The following is a 27733-nucleotide window of genomic DNA, read 5'->3' as shown; positions in this document are numbered from 1 at the left end:
TGTCTTACATGTAGTTTTCAGATATTAATCTAACTTTTAAGTCTCTTTGGATCACCTCTTGAATTAAATGACTGTTTTTGATTTCTAATACCTATTGATGCAATAAAAGGGTTGGGAGATTATATAATCATTTTGCCTCCATACTAAATGGGATTTAATTTTGTCATTGGAAATGCAGTAGAAGCTAAACCTTTTAAAGCTATTTTTAAATTAAATTTCCTGAAGTCACATTTCAAATTTTGGGTGTTTCAGCAATGTTAACTAATGAGAAGTATTTTGGTTGTATTATTTTAAGGTAAAAATATCTTAATAGAAATTTTAAATGAGCTTGCTTCAGATTAAATTAGGACATTAAGTCTTAGTTTCTGGAATATGAATTTTTAAAAATCACTGTGAAATATTAACTAGGGCAGGTGCTTATAGGTAAGAATCAAATTATCATTTGGTACTGTGATCTTCAAGTTTAGAGTGATGAAGAATTTTATTTTTAAAACTAAATATCTGTAAAACAAAAAATGTTTCAAGCAGCTCATGGTTTGACAGGTTTATGAAAGGCTTGAAAGATAAAATTGGTGTAAGTGAAATATTGCATTCAACGTAGGATTTATGTAACTAAGTAAGTGAGGGTGAAAAAAACCTGATGAGGTGGGAGAAATGACTCAGTTCCTCACTTTGCACTCTCCATTTTAAATCCTGCATGAATATTACAGCTTCAAATATAATCACAACATTAATTCAGAAGCCTGATATATTAAAAGGTAAGCTTTTGTTGTTTTATAATAACTCCATTTGTACCATACTGGAACTTTCTAGAACAGTCTCCTTCTAGGACAGTTTAGGGGTGGCTGTAGAGCTGGATGAGTCACACCACACCGCCAACTCCTTAAGGTTTATGTCTATTCAGTGTTTGTGTCCTTCACTACGTAGCTTGATATATCTATCAAGTTGGGCTAGTAAAGGTAGTAGAATTATGTCTATTTTCATTTATTATACTGTACCTGGTGTTACGTTTCTAGAAACGCTAAAGTTTTTTGGGAAGTTGGTCCAGAGTCAACATTCAAAAAGCATAATTCCAATGACCCTGAATCCACTAAATTGAGCCAGGGACCAAAAATTTTCTCAACATAGAGCAGGAATAAAGGAAAAGAGGCATGCAGGGACCCAGGAGAAAAAGGATGATTTAAGTGGAGGGAAGTTGCAGTTAAACCACAGACACAGCAACTTGCATACTTGGTCAGGTTCTCCCTGTAATGTAGAAATTGCTGACACAGAATTTTTTACCTGTGAGCATCCATCTTAGGGACACATATATTTTATTTTTATTTTTTAATTTTTTGGCCGCCTTAGTTCCCCGACCAGAGATTGAACCCGCACACACTGCAGTAGAAGTGTGGAATCTTAACCACTGGACCACCAGGACTGCCCGGAAACATATATTTTAGATTAAAGATTATTTTAAGAATTCTGGCTGAGACAGAGAAATATCACTTTCCTTTATAAAATTGTTCCTGGGGCTTCCCTGGTGGCGCAGTGGTTGAGAGTCCGCCTGCCGATGCAGGGGACACCGGTTCGTGTCCCGGGCCGGGAGGATCCCACGTGCTGCGGAGCGGCTGGGCCTGTGAGCCATGGCCGCTGAGCCTGCGTGTCCGGAGCCTGTGCTCCGCAACGGGAGAGGCCACAGCAGTGAGAGGCCCGCGTACCACAAAAAAAAAAAAAAATTGTTCCTGGACTTTTAAATTAATAGTGAGACATTAGCAGAAGATGATTGAATTTAGTTTTAAATAAGCATCTCTATGATTTGTTAGCCATAATATGATTTCTCCCTTTCCTCCTATTGTTTACTTTTGATACGGCAAATTTATTCTTTCTTCATGAAATATTTAAGATAAATTATGTGTTAATTATGCTTAATTATCCTTTTTTGAAAGTTCTCTTGCTTTTGTTCTGAGGTTCAGAATCAATATAAAAACATTGAAATCATAATTGCATTTTAATTTGAGAACTTTATCTCATATAACTCCGTATAACAGCTTATTCTTTTAAAGTATAAAAGAATCCAGATGTGCAGTATTTCTCAGTTTATTTACTAGTCTTGTCAGTTTCCAAAGCTGCAAAGTTGAACATTTACAGAAATTATGGGTTTGTTTGGGTTAAAATGAAGTAACGTATGTAAAGCACCTAACCTAGTTTTTCACACATAGTAGACCCTCAGTAATTAGTGGTGGTTTTTTTATTATTACTGGTCACTTAATTAATTTGGATTTCTAGGGCACCATTTCTTAGGGTGCAGTGAACCAATTCTGAATTCTACCCTCCCATATTTGTAATTTGTTTAGACTGACTTAACCACTGTGAAGAATAAAGCCTATTGGTGGGGTGGAGCTTTTTGACTTTTGTGTGCAAGTCCTTTTAGAGTTACTGGATGTACTGGAATGTGAAAGATTAAGCTTTGTGGCATGTTCTATATGGTCATCCATAGTGACCAAACTGATTTGGAATGTTGTTTTGTTACTAACTTTGAAATGTGTTACTTTCTGTACAGAGGATGTTGATCCGAATAAATTGCTTATTATCCTTTATAAATATCTAGAATGAGACGAATTTGTCAATCAGTGTAAACCTCATCCGACACAGTACTTTCTTTCATAAACACAGGGAGGAAGCAATCCCAGGATAACCTTTCGGGTGATAAAGCCGGGCATGGCTGGGCAATTCAGAGGGTGTGTGATAGCGCCCAACTTTGGAGCCTGTCACAATGGGAAGTCATGGCTTGGAGGCCTGTGGTGAAATAGTCATGTTTATTAAGCCTTAATATGTCACTTTAATGGCTCTTCTATCAACAGCTAGCCAGCTCCTCAAAGAGAGGCAAAAAGCCATTCCTGTCATTGTAGATTGTAGCTCCAGTTACTTCCTGGCAACGGAGGCTATGAGCACCGCTTCATTGGCAGTGTCTTTCCTGTCCCACCCTCCACATAAATTGATGACTGTCTCCCTTGTACCCAGTTGTAGCTTGCACATATTTAGGTAACTTCTCTCAAAGCATCTAAAAAGGGTTGTCCCGTGTGTCTCTCTTCCAGCTTGTCTGTAAGCTCCTGGTTGGTGGTGGTCATGTCTGTGTTAGTGTCACTTAGTGCAGATTCTGGGAGCTCAGGGTGGATCTTCAGTCTGTGTTAAGTGCACGTCTCCCTGTGGCTTGTGGAGACTCCTCAACATTAACTGGTCCAATTATATTGGACCTCTCTAATTCTTCAATGAAAAACCTCTAGAGGGGCTAATTCTACTGTGTATCCTGTATTTCCATTCTTATTTCTTTCTCTTCTGCCAATGCAAATTCTCGATTTCCTTTATTTCAAGGAACAATTCAAGTCCTTTTCCATGTAGCTTTTTTTTTTTTTTTTTGCGGTACGCGGGCCTCCCACAGTTGTGGCCTCTCCCGTTGCGGAGCACAGGCTCTGGACGCACAGGTTCAGCGGCCGTGGCTCACGGGCTCAGCTGCTCCGCGGCATGTGGGATCTTCCCGGACCGGGGCACGAACCCGTGTCCCCTGCATCAGCAGGCGGACTCTCAACCACTGCGCCACCAGGGAAGCTCTAACTATAACACTTTTTAAAAATAGGTGGGAGACTATCACAGTGTATTATATATTATTTCAAATGTATCATATGGGTGTATATATATTGGGTTGTTATATAAAATGTATTACATGTTCATTTATGTAAAATGCATTTTTTTTCTTTACTGCAGTGAAAAGAGTTTAGAAAACATGTCCCTAGTCTATTTCACCCTTGCTTTAAACCTGGGGAACAGCCCAAATATATTACTTATTCTTTTTGCTATGCTCTCTTGTCATCGTGACCTGACTCCAAGGTAGTGTTTTCTAACCAGTTAGAAATATACAGAGGTGATATTTTCCCCCAGTACATAAAGATGTGCAGCAAGGTGGTGTTTTCATTACATTTGGTCTTGCTTGCATGCCTCTGGGTACAAATAAACACTTTGGTGGATCTAACTGTTAATCTGTAAGAATTGTTTATGATGTGCCTAACTTGGTACCAAGATGTGATTTAAGCACCAAGAGAATTTGGATTATTTAATACTAGTACATAATAAAACTACTTATCAAATGTTCATGTGGGCACATACAGAGGCATAATTGTATTCTTGTAATGCACAGTATAAATACTAATATTGTTTTGGAGAATCAGCATGGTATGCTGAAGCCATGGTTTGGAAAAAGGCATTGTAGTATGTTTTTAATCTGTGGGAATTACTGGCAAGTGTAATTGAGAGATTCTAAATACTGTAGTTGTTTACTTCACTTTTGAATTTGGCTTAAATATTTTTGGTCTTGTTATTTTTTTAATCATTGAATTATTATAGAAGTTTAACCATAATTGTTCTGTAAATTTTAATAATTTTATCTCTTAAAGATTTATTTTAAAACAATTTCCCCTGACTAAAGATATTTAATATTTAACATTTGTTTAATATTTAAATATTTATATAGAAATATAAACATATAAACATGCTTATAGATATTTATACTATATCTTTAGAGAAATATTACATTTAACATTTAAATTTAATATTTAAATATTTAATGATAAATATTTAAACAGAGAGGATAGTGGAATGAATGTTCATGTGCCTGTTCCTCAGCTTCAACCGTGATCAACTCTTTGTTAACTGTACCCATTCCCATTCCCCAATTCTCACTTATTTTGATGCAGTTCCTCTGTCATAACACATCATCTGTAAATATTTCAGGATGTATTTCTGAAAGACAAGAACTTCTATTTCTAGACATACAAAGTAGAATCTTAATCTTTTTGAGGAATGTACTGAAGTTATGAACATTCAAATTGTGTTTGGGATGTTAGAGTGATATAAAGGAAAAGTGAGCTCCTTTAAATAGAATAAATGGAAAAAGAGAAATACCTGATAAGCAGTTGTATCGAAACACAATAGAAAAGTTACAATGAAAAAGCCAATTAATAGCTTTTAAGTATCCATGGAGAAAGTGGAGAAATTGGCAGTTCTGAATACTTAGTATGTGCCTACATTCTATACAGGTCACTAGGAGTAAGGTGAAGTGTATTTCATACCATTTGAGATGGAAATTCTGTTTCTAGACTCTTTCTTGAGGGAAAAATCAAAGGTGTGTACGAAGACTGCCAATCAAGATATTCACTGCAATATTATTTATAGAGTGAAGAATTGAACCTAATGTTCAATACCAGTGGAAGGATGCATTGCATTCTATACTATGCAATGCGTAGTATATTTATAAAATTTTACAATATTTTGTAACCAGTAGAAATGGTAAAACATGATACCAATTGTATAAAATGTTGAATGCGTATTAAAAGACCTGAAAGAAATTAACCCAGATATTTACATGAATTAATAGTGTCTATCTCTTGATGTTAGAATTATGAGTAGTTTTTAATTTCTTCATTTCTTTTTTTCTTAGAAATGTTGCAGATTTTGTCTATCAGCGTATGTTATATGAGTTAATAAATAATAATAAACATTTGAGTACTTACTGTGTGTCAAACACTATTTAAGCACTTTTCATCTAAAAGTGAATTCTCATAATAGCCCTGAGAGGTTTTATAATCCTTATTTTGCAGATGAGGAAATGGGCATAGAGAGATTGAATACCTTGACAATTTGAGTCTATCCTTCTAAGTTTATTGTTTGCTTCTAAATGTAGTTTTATCTCCAATAATTAGGAAGATACTGTAAATACTGTTTTGTTTTTCTATGTATTACTTAAAGATATGTGGTTAATATTATGGCATATTAGTTAAAAAATATGATTTTTAATTGATGGATAACATTTCATCTAGTGAATATACCATGATTTTTTTTCAACTGGTCCTTTGTTTTTGTTCTGCCCCTCCCCTCCAGTATTTTGTTCATAAGAATAATGGTACAATGGTATCTTTGTGAATAAATCTCTATGTGCATTTCTGATTATCTTCCTAGAAAAAGCATTTAGAAGTGGAATTATTGGGTCAAAGAGCATAAACATTTTTAAAGGCTTTTGATACAAGTTATGAGACTGCAGGTAACAAATGATCATTCTTCCTTAAACTTAGAGAAATTGTTTTGGCACTATAAATTTGAGAGAAATAGGTCATCTAAACATCAGTGGGAATTTGTGCTTTCATAGTTGCTCTTACAAAAGTGAGGCTTCTCTAAGCTTGCTGGAGACTATAAACACAGAGAAAAAGAGAAAAGACAAACTTTGAAGATTAAATTGTGGCCATTTACTTGCTCTGCGATCTTTCACAGCTACTTATTCATTTTTCTTATTAACTTAAAATTTGAATTAGCCTTGAAACCTTTTTACTGTGAATTGTTTTATATAACATGTAAAATACACATATCAAATTTTCATGAATTTTCTTTAATGTTTGCTCTTTTAGGACCTCAGGATCATAATTAGGTAGAGAAATTTCCAATGTATAATTTTAAAACTTATAGGTATAAAAGGCATAAGACATTGATTAGAGACAGTAATAACCCTAAAAGTGTTTTAGATGTTGTATTTTTAAATAAGAAAGCTTTTTTCTAGGGAGTCACTCTCTTTTTGTGAAAAGCAAGAAAAATTTGGGGGTAATTGATGGTTTCTGTTAGGGTTAAATAAGGTTTTATTGTGGTTTCTCTTGAGCGTATATCTTCTTCCAGGGACTGTGGTGACTTCTACAGAGACTTTAGCTGAAGATCTGAGCAGAGGGAGGGAGATTTTAACTTAAGAAGGTCCAGAGAATAATTAATGAAATCAGAAAATTTACCTATGAAGCTACCAAAGAGGTTAGGATCAGTTTTTTTCTGGAAAAGCCAAGATTGATAAAGGGTACTCTGACAGTCTGTGAATTTGTGAGAGGGACAAATGGAATAAATAGAAAACATTTTATTGAAATTTGAATACCTTAAGTATTTTAATGGGGAAAAAAAAAGTACAGTCAGTCCTCTGTATCTGAGTCTTCCACATCCACAGATTCAACTAACCTTGGATCAAAAATATTTAGAAAAAAAATTCCAGAAAGTTCCAAAAAACAAAACTTGAATTTGCTGCTTCCCACAGCATTAACATTGTATTTACAACTATTTACATAGTGTTTACATTGTATTAGGTATTATAAGTAATCTAGAGAGGATTTAAAGCATATGGGAGGATTTGAGTGGGTTATATGCAAAATACTACACACTTTTATATAAGGAACTTGAGCATCTGATGATTTTGGTTTCCACAAAGAGTCCTGGAACCAATACCCTCTGGATACTGAGGGATGACTGTACTACTTCTTTATACTATGAATAGTAAAATTATGAAACTATCAACTATAAATGGTAGACATAGAAAATAAGCCTAAGGAGGATTTTTATCAGGGGTTTTTAATCCATAATTAATGATTGGATTATAAAGGTTCATAACCCTGCAAAATTAGGTATATGTGCATTTTGGAAGGAGAGGCCTCCAAAACTTTTTTCAGATTCTCAAAAGAATGACTTCAAAAAAATTCAAATTCAAAATTCAAGCTCCTACTAGAAGGTAAGCTCCGTGAGGCTAGGGACTTTTGTCTGTTCTGTTCACTCCTCTGTCCCTGGTTCTTGGCACATAGTTCTGCTCAATAAATATTTGTTAAAGGTATGATTTTTGTAAATTTATGTGTGTCCTAATTACAGCAATGGATTTTTAAAAATTAGGGATGGAAGAAAATTCCAGGTTTAGTGAGGTTGATGTCTTGGCTGTTTCTATATTTGTCCAAAATTTTTCTTTTTGTTTAAGTCTAGATGAGTAGGTAGGGCATTTGTATGATAATTTTGTGGTCTTATTCCTGTTTTTTTTCTGTGCCAACAGAAATGGTGTAGAATGGGTTAGAAATACTATAGAAATGTAATGCTGTAGAAATGTAACAGGAAATTGTTCTAAACAATACATATTCATTCATCAGTCTATTAGAAAATGTACTTTGGCACTGTTTTCATTTGATTCAATGAATGAAATTGTTATAGAAAAACTTCCCCTTAAATTTGAGAATGGAAAATTCTCCTAATTGTTTTCATTAAACCAAGTGGTATGGCAGTAACTGCTATTGTGGCTAAAAATGTAAAATCAACAAAATGTTGAAAAATTTACCTGCAGAGAACATTGCTTTATCAGCAAGAGATTTAGATTTTTGCAGTGAAGCCCAATTATTCTAGCTCAGTGCCATTATACGGCAGTTTTAGCAGGTGATGTAGTGTAATCTGTGATTGCATTAGTCAGCATCATAAGTTTCCATACTTCTTAAAATTGAAATTTGGTAGAAGGTTAAAAGAATGACAAAAGATTAAAATGCAGGTTTGTTTTAAAAATTGTAAAAATTATAACATTTCTAAAATAAGAGAAAAAGTGAATTTCTAAAAATTGAAGTGTGATGGAACCAGTGTTAATTTATAAATCATTAATTTTCTTAATTAAAGGGATGACTGTAAATTCTTTATCTTAATGACTTTTGCCAACCAGCCAGAAAAGATAATTTGAGTAATTATTTGCTGCCTGCATTTGAGTCTTTTTGAATAGATTTTTCACATTTTCCATTATCTTCAGCAGATTTAAAAAGTCATTGCATTTTACATTTTCTATACTTATTTTGCTATTAACAAATAGGAGCTATGATTATTCCAATGTATTCAAAAATCATTGCATCATTATAAGAGGCCTTCCAATATTCCCAGAATAATTTCAATAGAAGGGCAGGAATTTTCCCTTATAGATTTCGTATCTTGCAATGTGGTTTCTTTCTTTAGTTGAAATATGATTGAATCTTTAGGTCACCACACATTCCATTATTCAAGTATAAGTACAAAATACATTTTGAAATGAAATTTAGAGTTTCAAGTTGGAATCTCTGAAGTAATTTAGCTTAATCTTTTGACCCAGTGGTGTAACCCTTTCTATAGCATTTCTAACAATCTTTGCCTAAAAACTCAGTGAGTGGGAACTCTATTTCTTTATGAAGCAGCTTTTTAAAATGAATTATATAATAAGTTTTTCTTTTTATTATGTTGAACTCAAATCTACCTTGTGCTAGGCACCATAACTTCCTGTTTTCCTTTTCAAATTATGAAGTATTCCAAGTCTGTAAGTATTGAGAGTACTTATAATGAACATCACTGAGATTCATTTATTCTTAATTTCTACTCTATTTGCTTGAGATTATCATTTTCTGTATCAATGTATATCAGAGACTTTTATGTCACGTCTTACTACAATTAGGATACATTATATTTGTGGCATTTCTGTTCTTTATTACCCTCGTAATTCTTTTCAGAAAGGAAATGAGGTTAATGTGTTATCTGAGCACCCATTCAACTTTCTCTTTTACTTTCTAGACTGAAGCGAAGCAGGGTTGTCCTTGAAGGACGTCATTTGATCTGAGAATCCTCCCAAGCCCCAGAGCTGGGCCACTGTTCTCTTTATTTATTACACATGGAAGCTTCTAGATCATTAGTCTTGCTGAAGGTTTAAAGCCTTGGTCCTTTAAAGCTTGTGCTGTTTGACTATTTACAGTCTTATCTTCAGTGTTGTCAAACACCAACTGACCTCCTCAAGTCACTCTTGTTTATATGACTTTTTTCTTTTAAAATAAGAAACAACAGGCTTGGTCATGTGTATACCGTGACCACAGTTACCTAACCTCTCTGACCTTGACCATCTCAAAAGCAGTAGTATAAAAATGGTAATAAAAGTTACTCTTCTTGTAGATAAAATATTCTCCAAATTAATCAAGTGAAATGAAAAATAAAAATGAGTTCCACGTTAGATGATGTATATGGAGACAAGGTGAAAGTGCAATTGATATGAAAAAATGAAAAAAAAAACAACCCCAAAACCAACAACCCAAACCACACCCAAACAAAATGAAAACAAAAACCCATCCCTGCTAAAAATGATTATAACCTATAAAGAAAGCCAGGGAAGTATAAACCAAATATTTTCCAGGGTAACTAAAGACAAAAGTTTGTTTATTTTATCAAAAGTGAAAGTGGAAAATAGGAAGGCTGTATCTGTACTAGAGAGGTATTGAAAATTCTAGGCAAACATTGCTAAGTCTTAAAATGACAGTGCTCTGACAGTGTGGTTATAAGAAGAGAAAACACATGTAAAAAGCATGGCATTAGCCCTTGCTGTGTCTGAGCAGAAGGATATTCAAAAATGAAGCAAAACGAAAGATGTAGACATGGTAGTACAAATCAATCCTAGATGCAATTTTTGCAGTATTCCTAAAACAGCTTTGTCCTCCAGGAGTACTTGGTTTTGTGATTTGTCCTAGAAGACAAAGTGAAAAATAGTTTAAATTTCATTAAATACACACCAGCATGTGACTGTACTCTGCTCACTATGTACAAGAAATGGTATGCTATTTGTCACATAAACTTTATTTGCTTTGAGGGAGAAATAATTCCATTAACCTTATATAAAATAAAGGATAAAAAGTTATGGCAGAATTGTAGATATCTTCTTGTTAATAGATTCAGAAATATTTGGTGGGGCAGTCAAAAATTCCATAAGTCTGAATGATATATGATTATGAACAAGTACATCTAAATTACTATTTTGTTCATATTTACCAGTTTTGGGGCTTCAAGGATTTGGTTTTAGTCATGATTTAGTTGATTATACCTCTGAATAAATGAAATATCATTATATTTTTTTCTAAATTGGCTAAAGGAATTTCAGATTAAGAAGGTTTAAGTACAAAATTAATATTTCAGCAAGTAGTTCTTTCTGTTGGGTTGGGGATTAAATTCATTAAACAGAAAAAATAGTAGGAAACCAGATGTGATTTAAAATGAGGTTGATTAGAGTTTCAATGACAGATTAAAAATGTGTCCTATTTAACTGTTGAAAAATGCACAGACCTTTCATGGTAATAAAAACGTGGAATGTGGGCTTCCCTGGTGGTGCAGTGGTTGAGAGTCCGCCTGCTGATGCAGGGGACGCGGGTTCGTGCCCCCGTCTGGGAAGATCCCACATGCCGCGGAGCGGCTGGGCCCGTGAGCCATGGCCGCTGAGCCTGCGCGTCCGGAGCCTGTGCTCCGCAACGGGAGAGGCCACAACAGTGAGAGGCCCGCGTACCGCAAAAAAAAAAAACCAAAAAAAAAAAAAAAACGTGGAATGTGCATGATTACATGTAAGGCCTTATATGTGGTAAAAGGGTAACTCCCTATGGTCATTGGTTTCATTCTTAGTAGCCATCAAATTATTACATATAAGGTATAGTAGTTCACAGTCCATGACCCGCTCAGAGTTATTATAATAGGACTTTGAAAAATATACATCCTAAATCCTAAACACTGTCTGTAGATGGGATAAATATTAGGCCTAGTGGGTATATGAACTATTTTGCAAATCTGATTAATTTAGTGAATAAAATGAAAATGGATTTAATGTATTATTGAACAGTTAAGGTATTAATGTATTCATTCAATCATAGCCTAGTAAAAGCATCATGGCTTGTCACTGCAAAGAGAAGAAAGGAAAAAAACTATAGATTAAAAGGGATTTAGGAGAGACAGTAATAACTGCCTGTATGGATTTTGTTTAGATCTGGATTAGAACAAACTGTTTAAAAAAACACTTATGAGAAATTTGGGGAAATTTGAGCACTGATTGGTAGTTGATGTTGTAAAGAAATTATTTTGAATTTATTGTAGATATTATAATGGTACTGCCTTATGTTTAAAAAGCAAATCTTTGTCTTAGAGAGAGACATACAGAATTATCTACAGATGAAGGGGTATAGTATAATGCCTCAGAATGTTGCAGAGTGGTGGGATAGGAGTTGGGCGGGGGTGTGAAGATATAAATGCAGCATGACTTGCTGTGAGTTAACAACGGTGGGTTCATTATACTAGTCTTAATAATTTTGCATTAGTTTGAAATTTTTCATAATAAAATCTTAGAAAAAAGTGTAATGCAACATTAATTGAAAGAGGGATAACTGTAGCACCAGGTGACACTGCAATATAATATATTCAGAAGTAAGGGTAGATATGAGTCACACACAGATGTACTTTTTATAAACATATCTAATGTGTCAATCTCATGTTTTTCTTCAGAGCTGAAGCCGTTTATTTGAATCTTGGATGATTAACACCTAAATGCTTAATTCTCAGAACTGCTCAAGAGTCCCACAGCCAGGATTAGATGATCCAACTTACCACCAAGAAATTACTGTCTTGAATTCTACGGTAAGATTATAATAAATATTCTAAAGGCTAAATAGTGACCATGAGGTCTAAAAAGATTTTTAAATGCTGTCTTTGAGTGACTAGCCTTTATTATAATTTCTCAGTCCTGTAACTCTTATACCAAGAGTTCAAGGTTGTGATAATCAACCAAAGATCTTAGAAATATCAACATGCAAACAAGGCTTTATGGTATTTCCCTGTCATAGATTCAGCGTAGATTCAGCTAGTAACAGATACTGGAGTGCCATGCTTTCCCTCTTGCTGTATGTCTCAGGGTGGGTCCTCTAAAAACTGATGCTGGAAGGGAGTTTGGCTTCCGGGATGTTTATTAGGGATCAACAACCTATAAAGAGGGGAGGTTATTGGGCAGAGGAAAGTGAAGTATAATGTAGGCTCAACAAAGCCTTAGCCAACTGAGACAGGGAGTCTTGTAGTTGTAAGAGTTAAGCTTCTTGGGGATGGAGACATATCCTTAATGCCTTTGCATTGGGCACAGGCCATTAAAGAAGCTGCTCGGCAAATATTTGTTGAATGAAGGAAATCTGAGAAAAATCTTGTGGTCCCTCCTATAACACCTAATCCTTGCCCTTCCTTTTTCCAGTTGAAAGTGTGGTTTAGAGCAGTGAGGTTAACAGTGACACACATGGTTGTCTTGTACATCATGAACAAACATGAAGGTAACTTGTCCTCCATAATCAGCATGTGTTGCATACCACTGTGTTCCTGGGCTCCACAGATAAGGAAGACCTACAATGGGACCTGAGGAAAACCACACGTATAAGTTTTAAAGCAGCAGTCCCCAACCTTTTTGGCACCAGGGACCGGTTTCGTGGAAGACAGTTTTTCCACAGATGGGGGGTGGTAACGCGAGTGATGGGGAATGGTTGGGGAGCGGCAGGTGAAGCTTTACTCGCTCGCCCACTGCTCACTTCCTGCTGTGCAGCCCTGGGGTTGGGGACACCTGTTTTAAAGAATATGAGACTGTATCAGTAAAGAAACAAACAAAAGAACAACATGGATCTAGAGGGTATTATGCTAAGTGAAGTAACTCAGGCAGAGAAGACAAATACCATGTGATTTCATTTATATGTGGAATCTCAAAAACAAAACAAAGGAAGCACACATACAACAGAAACAGACTCACAGATACAGAGAACAAACAGGGGCTTGCCAGAGGGGAGGGTGTTGGCGATATGGGTGAGATAGGTGAAGGAGATTAAGAGGTACACATTTCCAGTTATAAAATAAATAAGTCATGGAGATGTAACGTACAGCATAGGGAATATAGTCAGTAATATTGTAACGACTTTGTATGGTGACAGGTGGTAACTAGACTTACGGTGATCTTTTCATAATTATAAAAATATCGAATCCCTATGTTGTAAACCTGAAACTAGCATAATATTGTAAGTCAGTTATCCTTCAGTTAAAAAAATATGAATGAACGAGGGACTTCCCTGGTGGTCCAGTGGTTAAGAATCTGCCTTCCAGTGCAGGGGATGTGGGTTCGACCCCTGATTTGGGGAACTCAGATCCCACATGCTGTGGGGCAGCTAAGCCCGTGCGCCGCAACTACTGGACCCTCATGCCACAACTAGAGAGAAGCCCCTGCGCCACAAAGAAGAGCCCGCACACCATAACGAAAGATCCTGCATGCTGCAACAAAGATCCCACGTGCTGCAACTAAGACCCAATGCAGCCAAATAAATTAAAAAAAAAAAAAAAAAGAATGAATGAGGTAAGATGGACAAAACAAAAACCCTGTAAGATACAGTGATAACTCCTAGGCTATTAAGGGATATGGATTATGGTTCTAACCAGTTTGTTTTCTCTGTGTTCAGGGAATAGGCTGATCAGATATGAATTTTTAATCCTCTTGTGCTTCAGGGTTAAGAGAGAATCTACTTCTGAGAAGGACTTTTTAATTTAATTTTATTTTTTTGAGAAGGACTTTTTTAAAGTCAGCGTTTTTTTCTAGTTGGTACAGTCCTGCTTTAGGGCAAGAAATTTGAGTCCTTTACTTGACTTCTTGTTGTGTTTTTTTTTTTCCCCTTTTTACTGTAGGATTCCGTGAGACAGAATTTGCATTAATAAATCCTCTAAATTTTCTCTGAACCTTAATACTATATTAATGCTTCATGTGTAGAGGACTTTTACTTAACATCTTTTAAATGAATGAAATAGAGAATAATTGACTTCGTTATTAATGTGGCAGAAGAATAAGGATTAAAAACTCGACAATTCAGACCAGAAATTTCCTTGTTTTTATATTATAACAATTTTCCCTGATACCTGTGTAGACAATTTTATGCTTCATCTTTTAATATATGTAGAGCATTTTCTTCATATTGAGTGTTGGAAGAATGAGATTGTGTTTGTGTTTCACTAAGTGAATCACATTTTTTTTTATTATTAAAATGTGTATCCTTCAAAGTTATCAATTTGATTAGTTTAGGGATGTTTACGTCTTATCTGTTCCCATTTTTTTTTTTTTCCATTTCTTTCGTGTCACTTCGTAACCCCACCAGAGGACAGGCAAAGGAAGGGAGAAAAGACATTAAGTTCACAAAGTCTTATGTAGGCACCTTTTACTGGCACATTTTGTCATGCTTCTGGATTGTAGTAAGGCAGTAGGATCAGCTACTTTTGCTATTTTAAAATATTTAGTAGAATGCTCAGTTATTTGGAAATAAATTGTGTAAGGTTGATTACTGGGTTTATTTATTAAATATTTATACTTTAAACTGTTCAACTTTATTTTCTTAGATTCATACATTTTAAATTATTAATTTTTTTTTAGTAATTCATGCCAAGGTTTCCTTTGCTACTGTTGATACTTATGATTGATTATAATGAAGAGGTTTTTGTGTGTGTGTTTAAAAGTATATTGAGATGTTCATAATACAGTATAGTTTTAAATTACTCCTTTTCACCTCCTGTAAAACTTGATGTTCCTGCGGTCTATTAGTGAATTTTCAGAATGATAAGAATTATCTTTTGAAAACAAGTTACTGTTTCACATTTAAGTTGTTCAGCATATTTAAAAGTAAGACACGCCTCAGACCAAAGTAAATTTGTCTTAACATTATCACAGTGTAGGTTTTCAAAGTCTAAATGTTAAACTAGATGGATGCTAAACACTTTATAGTCCCAGTATTGCTGTTAACACCCATTGTACATGTACATGTATATATGAAGTGCAGTTTCACAGTCGGTAGCTGTTTGACTTCTTATCAGTATGAACAGCAAATGTCCTAAAAATCAGCTTCAAAACAGCTGGCAGTCGACCCACCTAAGTTCACATGACGTTTCTTTGCTCTTTAACACAAAGAGTGGACCTTACCTTCTCATCAAGGAAGTTGGTACAAGCACCCTTCTGTGTGCTCGTGGGCCCAGTAATGTAGAAGAACCTTAAAATGGACTTTTTGAAGAGAGTTGTTTCTCCCATTCGTTCGGGAGATGTGGTTTTGGACACTAGAGAGAGTTTTCAGGGAAGTCCTCCAAGGTTGCTGAAGTTGAAACCTCTTAGTTTGCCTTCATCAGAGAAGACTGTAGATGAGGAGAGTGGTCACAGTAATTATGACAAACACCAACATCAGCAACTAGGTAAAGTAAAAATGTATTTTCAATCCTTTAATAAAAACTTATTTTAGAAAAGTAAAATTTTTACAAGTATGAATTCTAGTGAGCATAAATCTTTATTTTGAAAATCAAGTTTAAATCCTAAAAAGAATTTAAAAATAGAGTAAATATATAGTGGGCCTAAATTTTTTTAGTATCAAAATTTTGCTTTGAGTTTAGATGGAGAAATATTGATTGCTATAGATCAAGATAAAGGCATTAGTAAAGTTAACAGTTTAGTGATCTTGGAAAATATTTTTATGATGAAGGATTATACTTATTGAAAAAAGGTATTTTACAATCGGTAGGGTATATACGTGAAAAACAAGATACTGAGTTTTATCTATCACTACAGAAATCACTTTAAAAAAAGTCCCATTCTTTTGTTCTAAAGATAAAGAATATTTGGGATGAAATATTAAAAAAAATCTTTGAATATAATAATGATTATTTTGTGTCACTACCTTTATTTCATATAATTCTGCAAAGTTGAATATAATACCTTTTAAAGTTTGAGAGGATGATACTCATGTGTCAGGAGAAAAATCAGGTTTGCATATGGTAACTAGAAAATGTTGGGGGGAAAAAAGGGAAAATCCTTTAGGAAGATGATGAAAAAAATGCCTGCTTTAAAATTTGGACTAAAACACTTAAAAATGTTAAAATGTTCTGTATGATTATGAATTTTTATTATAGGGAATATATAACTGCTCATATAAATTAATGTAATATTTAATAGAAAGATTTTCTGTAAATCCTCTGCAAGTTTAATATATATTCTTATAGCTGTTTTTTATGCATATTTAATATGCACATATATATTTTTACTTATAGAATTTAAAAATGAGACTTACTACTTAAACTGTTCTGATACTTGCTTTTTCATTTAATACATCATAACCATCTTTCTGTCTCTTTATAATGCACGCCATTGTATGACATAATTTATTCAATCAGTCCTTATTGATGAACACTGAGTGACTTTAATTTTTAATTATTAAAAGTAATTATGTAATAAATATCCATTTATTTTATTTATTCATTTATTGTATTACTTTATGCCTTTGTATGATTGCTTCTTAGTATAAATTTCTATGTACATTTAAAATTTTGATAGACAATGCCAAGTTACTTTTCAGAATTTTCTCAATTTAAGCTCCCCAGGGCAGTATCTCTATTTCTTTGTACTCTCCTTAACACTGTTTCTTGTCAGTTTAAAAAATAGGGTCAGGGCTTCCCTGGTGGCTCAGTGGTTGAGAGTCCACCTGCCGATGCAGGGGACACGGGTTCGTGCCCCGGTCCGGGAAGATCCCACATGCCATGGAGCGGCTAGGCCCGTGAGCCATGGCCGCTGAGCCTGCATGTCCGGAGCCTGTCCTCCGCAACGGGAGAGGCCACAACCATGAGAGGCCTGCGTACCGCAAAAAAAAAAAAAAAAAAAAAAAAAAATAGGGTCATACTTAGGAGAAACTAAAATTTCTGTTTTAAAAATATTATGTAAAAGAAAGGAGAAGGAGCTTTTAAGTTTTAAAAAGAAATATTCATTTCTAGAATATACTGGTTTTAGAAGTCTTTTTTTTTATACTCTTCACTCATTTGGATGGATAAAGTGGAGGTGAGACTACTGATGGGTTAGTGCCTCTTAATTTCAATTAAAATCTGTAAATCATTCAGTACTTAGTTTTGTGTTCAACAGTATAGATATGCATAAGTGAAGAATATGAATGTATTAATATGTGCAGTTATTTATGTTATTAAAAATTTACTCTTTAGCTTTCAGTCTTGAATCATTTAGTTGCTTTCTTCACTGTACCACAGCATACATAAGGGACCTGGTGTTTAAATGTAATATCCTATGCCCATTAGTTTAATATGGCTCCTTTTTTTTTTAAAGACTGTCTTACACATTTTTGAACATAGCGTATATGTTATAAAGTATAATAATGAGATTTTGTAATTTACATTAATTTTCAAACAGCACTCAATTTAATGATTAAGGGCTTTCTATGCTATATATCTTTTTACCAGTCAGTCAAAATAAAGCAAAATCATGGAACTGAAACAACTGAAGAATCTGTTTGAAATTTCAGAGGCCACAGGTCCTTTGTGGAATAACTCTTGCCCCATTTTTATCTTCAAAAATAAAATTCAACTTTAGGGAATGACTATTAAAATTAAGGGACTTCTTTGGCAATATCTGTAAAAAGATTTGGTTTCTGAAATTTCAGTTTACTGATAAAGTCCTTTTCCTGAATCTCAAAATTTGATACTAAATTTATATTGTATGTAAGAATAAAACCCACATGATTCACACCAGTCTACACACTGATTACTTGCAACTCAGCATGAATGAATTTACCTCCTGTTTGCTGGTGGTTCTGGGATAGAGATAATGCAGTAGTTTATCCAGAAGTCATGCAAAGAACTGGGTACAGTTCTTCTAAAGGGCGTTACAGTTTGCTCATTTAATGAAAGGAGAGATCAAGAGTATGAAGAGATTTCATATCAGTAGTGCAAAGAAGGAAGTATTCTTTTAGAGAAAAACTGGTATGTAATCTCATAGCTTTGTATTTGGATCAGTTGTTTCCAACTTCTTTAATTGTTAATTCAAAATTACAAAAAATTATTTCTAAGGAATTTAGACAAAATTGTAATATGGATTGATAATTGTACTTTTGTGAGAGGATAAGTTTGCAGTATATAGAAATTTACCTTGCTACTTTTAACTCCAGAAATATTTATAGATGCTTATGGTTTCTTTAACAAAAATATGCGTAGAATTTTGAGGTATTTGCAGGGGTTGATTCCCCCCCCCCCACCCCCATACGCGGGCCTCTCACTGTTGTGGCCTCTCCCATTGCGGAGCACAGGCTCCAGATGCGCAGGCTCAGCGGCCATGGCTCACGGGCCCAGCTGCTCCGCGGCATGTGGGATCTTACCGGACCGGGGCACGAACCCGTGTCCCCTGCAGAGGCAGGCGGACTCTCAACCACTGCGCCACCAGGGAAGCCCAGGGGTTGATATTTTGAAGAACATTTTTCTTCACTTTTAATAAAGTTTTTCATTTTTTAAGTTTCTCTAAATATTAAGTAACCTAATGTTTTAAAAGTTTGATAGAAATTCGCAAACAACAGACTGGATTTACCAGAAATCCTCTATTTCTCTGTAAAATATATTAACAAATGCCTGTAGTACACTGCACACTGTTCAAATCCCCTGCCACCGCTTCTGCTACTAACAGATTCAGGTGTGGGCTTACCAAGAGTTGGTTGCGTTTTAAACCAAACTTGTTTATGCCAGTTATACTTGTAATTGTGATCATGTATTTTAATTAGGTATCACATAATTCAGTAAAGTATGAGGCTGAAAAGAAAGTTGTTTCGGTGTAAAAAAGTTGAATACTTTGCTCATACTCTATAAAAGTGAATTCCTCGAAAAGTTTCCTTTTAAATTACATTTAGGCCAGAGAAGTATACAAGATTGGAAGGATTTTGCCCTCACAAACCTTCAACTTCCTACTCCACTTTGAAGAAATTGAAACTAGGTATCATAGGTGATGTACATGGGCTGTATTTTAGGCGAGAAAGACAACAGAGTAATCAGCAAATTCACCTTAAGAGACAGGGACTTGGCACTACATCAAAAGTCTAGGGAATAAACATGGAATTTTTATATTTAAGTTAAAACCTTTAGTAGACCTATTGATTTCCCCCCCCACCCCCCTGACTCCTACTTTAATGGAGCTTTTTGATTAAATGATTAGTTAACAGTTATAATTTATCATAAAGGGACTCTATATAGTTGTATAATGTTGCAATTTTGTTAAAGAAGTAAATCATTTATTTGCTGTCCTTTTACTTCCTTAATAAAAAAAAGAATCAAAATGTTCATGTTATGTAATCATATTCATAAGATACTTAAAAATCCAATTTTTTGTGTGTAGAGTCCTAATTATGTGATCAGAGACTGATTTCACTGATAGATATTATTTGTGCCAGTTCTACTAATATTTATCTTCAGGCGTAAGAGTTGGTGGGGAGAAAATGCCCTTCACAGATTCAGAATATACTTCAGGGCTATCTCACCATTGAAGGAGAATGAATGTTAGGCATAGTTATGCATCAGATCCTACGAATCAAGCAGTGTGTTTCCACGGGCTTCTGTTGTGACAGCTGCAGAGTCCTTGTATCTCCAGGACTGGGTTATTTTTATTCTGATGGAATCAACCTTAATTTTGTTGTTGTTCATTCTGTTTGGAGTCAAGAATAAGTGAGTGTAAATATATTATAATTGATTTTTATAATTCACCAAGAACAGAGATAATGAGACATTGAACAGAACTAAATATATGTCAAAATTATTTGATCACCTTATGTATTCTGGGCATTGTTTTCTTGTTTTGATTTACAAATAACTTAAATGATCTAATTTGTCTACCCATTTAGTGCATACCTGTCCCTTTTCCCCTCTCAGAATGTAAGTTGAACATGGACTTTGCTTTGTCTACTGATGTGTTCCAGGGTTTGGAACATAATAGTTGCTCAATAAATATTGGTTGAATGAGCAGATGTTACCTAAGTCATCACGAAAGCCCTGTGAGATAGGTTGTTAAAAGTTTTAAAAGTTCAGAGAGGCTTAACCAAATTATTTCAGGGTTTTTGGCTACTCAGCAGTATAGTCATGCCTGTTTTTATTTATTTATCTTTGGATAATTGGATTTCCTAATACTGATATTTGTCATCCCCACAGAAAGTGTATTGGTTTTTAAAATGAATTTATTTATTTATTTATTGGCTGTGTTGGGTCTTCTTTGCTGTGCGTGGGCTTTCTCTAGTTGTGGGGGCGACTCTTCATTGCGGTGCGCAGGCTTCTCATTGTGGTGGCTTCTCTTGTTGCAGAGCACGGGCTCTAGGCACGCAGGCTTCAGTAGTTGTGGCGTGTAGCCTCAGTAGTTGTGGCTCACAGGCTCTAGAGCACAGGCTCAGTGGTTGTGGCGCACGGGCTTTGTTGCTCTGTGGCATGTGAGATCTTCCCAGACCAGGGCTCAAACCAGTGTCTCCTGCATTGGCAGGTGGATTCATAACCACTGCGCCACCAGGGAAGCCCATGCCATTGTTTTAAAGTCAGGCATTTTGTCCTTCTACTCCACCTCACTGCAGTGTTTGATGTTTTTGAATATGTTTAAATTATTTTTAAAAGACTAGTGTATCTATCAAGTTTAATTGTTCCACCAAAGAACACATACTTTTTTTTGGTGCTTTCATTTTAATTAAGAGCTATATTTCAATAGGAAAACACTTTAATTCCAATATGCCTGCATCTGTTTCAGATCCTGTGTTAATGCTTTAACGAACAGTTGATAATTATTTCTGTAACACTCTGGTTATGTAAGCTGATTAAGTAAATAGCTGTTTCACATGACTTTTACAAAAACGGTTGAGACTCACATTAGGATAACATTTTCAGGGCTTCCCTGGTGGTGCAGTGGTTAAGAGTACGCCTGCCGATGCAGGGGACACGAGTTTGTGGGAAGATCCCACATGTGGGAAGATCCCACATGCCACGGAGCGGCTGGGCCCGTGAGCCATGGCCGCTGAGCCTGCGCGTCCGGCGCCTGTGCTCCGCAACGGGAGAGGCCACAACAGTGAGAGGCCCGCGTACTGGAAAAAAAAAAAAAAATACATATATATATATATATATATATATATATATATATATATGTATATAACATTTTCATTTCATTATAAAGTGTTAATGACTCCATGGGATATAAACATTAAATAGTATACTGGTATACCTCTCTTGAGGTGTTCAGCACAGCTTATTAGCAGGAACAGACCAAAACGTAGCACTTGTTATATAAAATTCCAAATGTCTTTTGGTTGAGTTGTAAAGGCTGCTATTTATATTTGACTAGTGAAGAATGGGGGATGCTAACTATTACTAACTGGATTTCTTTAATAAGTGATCTTTTTAGTTTTATTTTTGTCGAACCGTTGCTCTCAGTGGTTATATTTTGTATCTCCTGAATAGCTTGCTTTTGTTTGATGCACCCTATGTTGGGTAGAGGAATAGCATGGCAGGCCAGTTTCTTTTTAGAAGGGAATGAGATGAGTAAAGAGTGTTTTAAGTGTTCATCAAAGACTGGGCTCTGAGGTTTTCTTTTGCCACTTCAAATGCTTGTAAGTGATAACAGCCCGAAGGAGATAGAGAATCCTTTGGAATTCAAATGTCATTAAAAGATTCTTGGGCAGGACAGTGTCATGGAAGAACTTGAGCTCCAAATTATAATCAGTCTGCTATGGAATTTCTGGCTTGACCCAAATGATACCTTGTTCTCACTGTGTAAGTGTGTGAAGGAGTTCACGAATTCTTCTTGTTTACATAAATGAGATTTGGAAGTGTTGGGCTTTCATAGTGTCCTGAAATCAAGTAGGATCCCTTACTTAAGAGGGCCTTTGGAGTACTTTTCAGGTAGTTTTCATTGGCGATTGCAGGAGAAGCGTTATGGGTGGTTATATTCATGCCTTTTCTGAGTCTGTGAGAATTCTCATGATAGAAGAGAGATTGGAAAAGACCTACAGGTGTGATGGGAGAGAGGCAGTGAAGTAAGTATTGAGAATGGCATGGAGTGGGGCTTTGATCCAGACTGAGTTGAGCTCCACTGGTGACTGGCTACGTGTCTTTGAACAGGCTACTTAATCTCTCTAGGCCAGTTGACCTCACCTATCACTTTGAATGATATTTTCTTTGTAGCATTGTTTTCAAGATTACCAAAAATGGTAACAAAATTGATACATGATTCAATACATAGTGGCTATTACTGTTTAAAAAAACTTTTGAATTTTTGACTTGGAGATAGATGAATCAAATTTAACTAGAATTTATCTTTGGAGCATTCCATCGTAGAAAACATTCTAGGAATTTGGATCTAGGTCTTTTCGTTGTGCATAATTCCGAACCATTTTAGCATGTGATTTATAGCTACATGACAGTTCTTGGGAACTTGAGTTGCAACACCTTCTCCTGTGCTTTCCTTCTTTGTCTATAATGGGTGCTCTTCCAAATAGCTACTGCCAAAAGATCTTGTGATTCAGATACAAAGGTTTTTAGAAGTTAGTGTAACAGTATTACTTCAGTAGGTTCTCTTCTCTGTTTTTTTTTTTTTTTAACATCTTTATTGGGGTATAATTGCTTTACAATGGTGCTCTTCTCTGTTTTTAAAGTTAGCCTAACACTTTTAAAAAAAAAAATTTTATTTTTGTCTGTGTTGGGTCTTAGTTGCTGCGCACAGGCTTCCTCTACTTGCGGCTAATGGGGGCTACTCTTCCTTGCAGTGTGCGGGCTTCTCATTGCAGTGGCTTCTCTCGTTGTGGAGCACAGGCTGTAGGCGCGCAGGCTTCAGTAGATGTGGCACGCGGGCTTCAGTAGTTGTGGCTCGCAGGCTTCAGAGCACAGGCTCCGTAGTTGCGGTGCACAGGCTTAGTTGCTCCATGGCATGTGGGACCTTCCTGGATCAGGGCTCGAACCCATGTCCCCTGAGCTGGCAGGCGGATTCTTAACCACTGCGCTACTAGGAAATCCCAGCCTAACGTTTCTTAAGAAGGGTCATTTTGGACTCTGTCCTCAAGGTAAATAGATGTATATTTTTAAAAATTGGGGCAGTTAAGTGTGACTAGAGTTAGGGTCAGGGTCTTTACTTCTTTGGCTTTTAGAAAGGACTTTTAAGAAAGTTAATCGAAATAAAAATGCATCTGTCTCCATTTTAAGAGGCCTGGAATAGTCTCCTCTCTATACCACTTACTCTCCCATTTCCTAATCACAGAATTGATGTTTATCTAGTATGGTGATATTGGTTGTTAAAATATTACAATTTCTCGTATCAGTTGATACTTAGCTATTCCTACATCCCTTCCCCAAGTGCTCCTGCTGCTTCAGCCCTCCTGCCCTACCCCAGGACCCTCTTTGATCACCCTGGGTTTCATCAACAAAAGGGTGAGACCTAGGCATACCAGGGACTTCAGGACCCACCTCCACTCTGAGGCTGGGCTTGTTAAATTGTTCAGTTACCATACCTTCCTGGTGGCTGACTATTTTGATCATCACCCCTGTTTATTTTCACTTAGAGAAGCAAAAGGAAGGAGGTACTATGAATAAGATAAAATAGTTGAAACAAAAGGGTATAAGAAAAATATAAATAAATATTAGGCAAAAATACTGAAAGAATGTGTAAAAAGATGAATAAAATGATAGAAAATAATATCTATATCCAAAGATTCTAAAAAAATAACGAAGTGAAAATGCACAGTAAAATAGGTTAAGATGACTAAAGCTGAATGTAAATTTTAAATGTAACTAAAAGAATATACTAGGAAGGTTAAACAAAAATAAAGTGTGCTATAATAGGAATTCAGGAAGCAACATACAGCCCAAGGGTTAACTCCACCCACCTATAAGTAGTGGCCTTTGGGTTGAGGCAACCATACATAGTTATAAGCTTCCAATCCTGGTTACTTCTTGAAACTGGAACTCTGCAGGGGGAATAGAAGTCTCTGTGTGACTGTCCTTGGGGTTGACTAGTTTCCCTCGCCCCCAACCTCAATTAATTATTCTGTCATTGTCCACTAGCTTCTATTATTCCATTTAATATAAAAGTATTGTTTCTTTTTCCAGATACTGAGTTCTTTGAGAACTGAGTTGGTCTTATTTATGTGGGTAGCCCCAGAGCTCAGCCCCGTGGCAGGCACTTAGGAAGCAGTTATTAAATGTTTGTTGACGGTTAGCGTCTTCTGTCCTCTGGTTCTTGTCCTTTATGTGCCAGAGCAAGTTTTCACTTGTTCTGAAGAGCTGCTGTCAGTTGCCATATTTAGCCCACTGACTTCTTCCTTCAAAACCATCTAGCACATCGCTCAGTGGGCAGTGGTTCCTGAGGCAAAAGCAGCCTCCCATTAGTTTGAAAATGAAAAAAGAAAAAAAAAATCCTTCAAATCAAGCAAAAGATGATCTAGAATACAAGTTTCTTCTGGAAAGGGTCAGATAGTAAATATTTCAGGATTTGTAGGCCATGAGTCTCTGTCACAACTGCTCAGCTCTGTCTTTGTAGAGCAAAAGGAGGCTAGATGAAATGTGAATGCCTGTGTGTGGCTGTGTTTCAGTACAGCTTTATTTACAAATCAGGTGATGAACCAGATTTGGCCTGGGGGCCTAGACGTTCCAACCCTAAGCCAGAATATGGAAAAGGATATTGCTAACATCAGAGAGCTACATGCAGGTAATTTACCTGGGAAATAGAGAATGGAAACTTTGAAGAAGCGGTTCACTGTTATACTTATTTTCTGTAACCCTTGGAATAGTGTTTTATCCATAGTAGGTGTTCAATAAATATTTATTAATTTGATTTGGGATCCAACTCTCTCACTTATTCTCCCTGGGCTTCAGTTATCTATCTTATCTAAAATTTAAGGGGTTATGTTACATGATCTTTAAAGACTCTCCAGTTAAAAAAATTATGCAATTCTCTGTTTGTGGAAGGCCAGATGGTTTATTCTTTTTTTTTTTTTTTTTTGGTTTATTCTTTAAAGATAACAATTGTTGGCTTAACACATTTCCTGTATGCCTTTAATATCCTGCTGTGGAGTTCTGAAATGGTTGCTTTTTACCAGTCATTTTGTTTTATGGACCTTTCCATAATGGAACTCATTGTCCACTAGGTAACACTGGTACCTTTCACCCATCTTTATCACCCTATCCTGCCACATGTGTGGATACAATACACACTTTGCCTTACTTTAATCATAAAATTTATTAAGCCTAGTCATTTTTTAATAGAATAAATCAGCTCTAAAGGTAATTCATTGTAGGTTTTTTTTTTAGAAAGACAATGATTCTTTATAGAAAGATGGCGATCAAAATGAGGATCAGTCTGCCTTTGAGAATTATGTTTTCCTAAATGCTGTATCAGCAAGTGAACATTCCATCATTGATTTATTCATTTAAACTGGTAAACAATAATCCAAAATAATTTTAGATATTACAGATGTAAATTATTATCACCTTACCTAAATTTTAAATTCTACTTTTACTTAGACTTTTTTTTTTTTTTTTTGGCTGCATTGGGTCTTCGTTGCTGTGTGAGGGCTTTCTCTAGTTGCGGCGAGCGGGGGCTACTCTTTGTTGCGGTGCACGGGCTTCTCATTGCAGTGACTTCTCTTGTTGTGGAGCATGGGCTCTAGACGCGCGGGCTTCAGTAGTTGTGGCACGTGGACTCAGTAGTTGTGGCTTGCAGGCTCTAGAGTGCAGGCTCAGTAGTTGTGGCGCATGGGCTTAGTTGCTCTGCAGCATGTGGGATCCTCCCGGACCAGGGCTTGAACCCGTGTTCCCGGCATTGGCAGGTGGATTCTTAACCACTGCACCACCAGGGAAACCCCTTTACTTAGACTTTTGATAGATTTTTCTGTTTCTAGAGAGTGATTTGTTTAAGGTTAGGTAAGGCATCTGACAATCTCTTATACTGTTCTCAAGAAGAAGTATAAGGTGGCATATATTTCTAGTCTACATGATAGAGAAACTTTAAAAAAAACTCTAAAAAGTTCTTTGTAAGGAATGCAGAAAATTTATCTTTATTATTTCTCAGGGTTCTGAATTCCCTTTCTTTTTTAATGAATATATCTTTTATTATTTTAATTAATTAATTAATTATTGGCCGTGTTGGGTCTTCATTGCTGCACATGGGCTTTCTCTAGTTGCGGCAAGCGGGGACTACTCTTCGTTACGGTGCACGGGCTTCTCATTGTGGTGGCTTTTGTTTGTTGTGAAGCATGGGCTCTAGGTGCATGGGCTTCAGTAGTTGTGGCTCGCGGGTTCAGTAGTTGTAGCACACGGGCTCAGTAGTTGTGGCTCGCAGGCTTTAGAGCGCAAGCTCGATAGTTGTGGCGCATGGGGTCAGTTGCTCCACGGCATGTGGGATCTTCCTGGACCAGGGCTGAACCCTTGTCCCCTGCACTGGCAGGCGGATTCTTAACCACTGCGCCACCAGGGAGGTCCTGAATTTTCTTAATCTCTATTTTTAAATAAGTATAGGTGTGTGCTAAAAATGACATGAGCAAGATACTGATGTTTTTGTATTAATATAATTTAAAGTAGCACTTCTTAAGCTTTACTGTGCTTAAGAATGACCTAGGGGATCTTATAAACAAGTGGGTTCTGATTTATAAGGTTTAGGATAGGGCTTTAAAGAATGTTAAGATTACAAAGGTAAATTCTTCCAAATTAGTTTTAATATAGTACATTATGATTAAGCTTGACGATGCATAAACATTTTCCTGTGTTTTGGGCTTGCCCATTTAATTACACTGGACAATCCCTTCATCTTTTCTTCCTAACACTGCTGGTACTTTACTTCCTAAGTGTAATTTTTGTCTTTACATTTGAGTGCCTCTGCAGTTTGACACTTCCTTTCCTTTACTGATTTAGACTGTTCCTCTTATACTTTATTACAGCCTTGCCAACTCACCCCTTTGTTTTAAAACTGAGTGATATAAAAGGGGGCTCTAATAATAAAAATTTCTAGTTGACTGAAAGCTTATTGTGCTACTGACAAGGTAGGAAAAATTCAGAAAGGGAAGTGTTGGCCGGAAGTCGTGAGCCTTTGTGATGGTGCTTCATGGATAAAGTGACCATTGGTCTCCACTGACCTTGGACAGTTAATGGTTTACATCTCTGTTCTGATATGTTGTTAATAGTTCATGCCTATTTTCACGCTCAAAAAAGTCCTGCTTTGGACAGTACATTTTATGTTCTCCCTTATTCATGGTTCATAGAATTTTACCTATTCTTTCCCAGTAGGATTGACCAGTTGTAA

At 35.9% G+C, this 27733-nt stretch overlaps 1 protein-coding gene across 5 annotated transcripts in view; it reads left to right on the top strand.

Annotated features, from left to right (window-relative positions):
- The window catches only part of FRYL (FRY like transcription coactivator), a 300849-nt gene that overhangs the window by 97492 nt on the left and 175624 nt on the right, over window positions 1-27733 (top strand). For 3 of the 5 annotated variants that reach the window (XM_067735911.1, XM_067735909.1, XM_067735910.1), the window contains exon 3: window positions 12121-12252. The exons of 1 other annotated variant lie outside the window; for it this stretch is intronic. The gene's annotated coding sequence lies outside the window, so the exon portion shown is untranslated. The remainder of the gene's footprint in view (window positions 1-12120; window positions 12253-27733) is intronic. One more of the 5 variants, XM_067735912.1, reaches the window with a different exon arrangement.

The sequence above is a fragment of the Pseudorca crassidens genome, chromosome 4, assembly GCF_039906515.1.
Source record: "Pseudorca crassidens isolate mPseCra1 chromosome 4, mPseCra1.hap1, whole genome shotgun sequence".
In the NCBI taxonomy this organism is placed as follows: Eukaryota; Metazoa; Chordata; class Mammalia; order Artiodactyla; family Delphinidae; genus Pseudorca; species Pseudorca crassidens.
The sequence above is the reverse complement of the archived record's forward strand: the minus strand, read 5'-3'. Positions and strand labels throughout refer to the sequence as shown.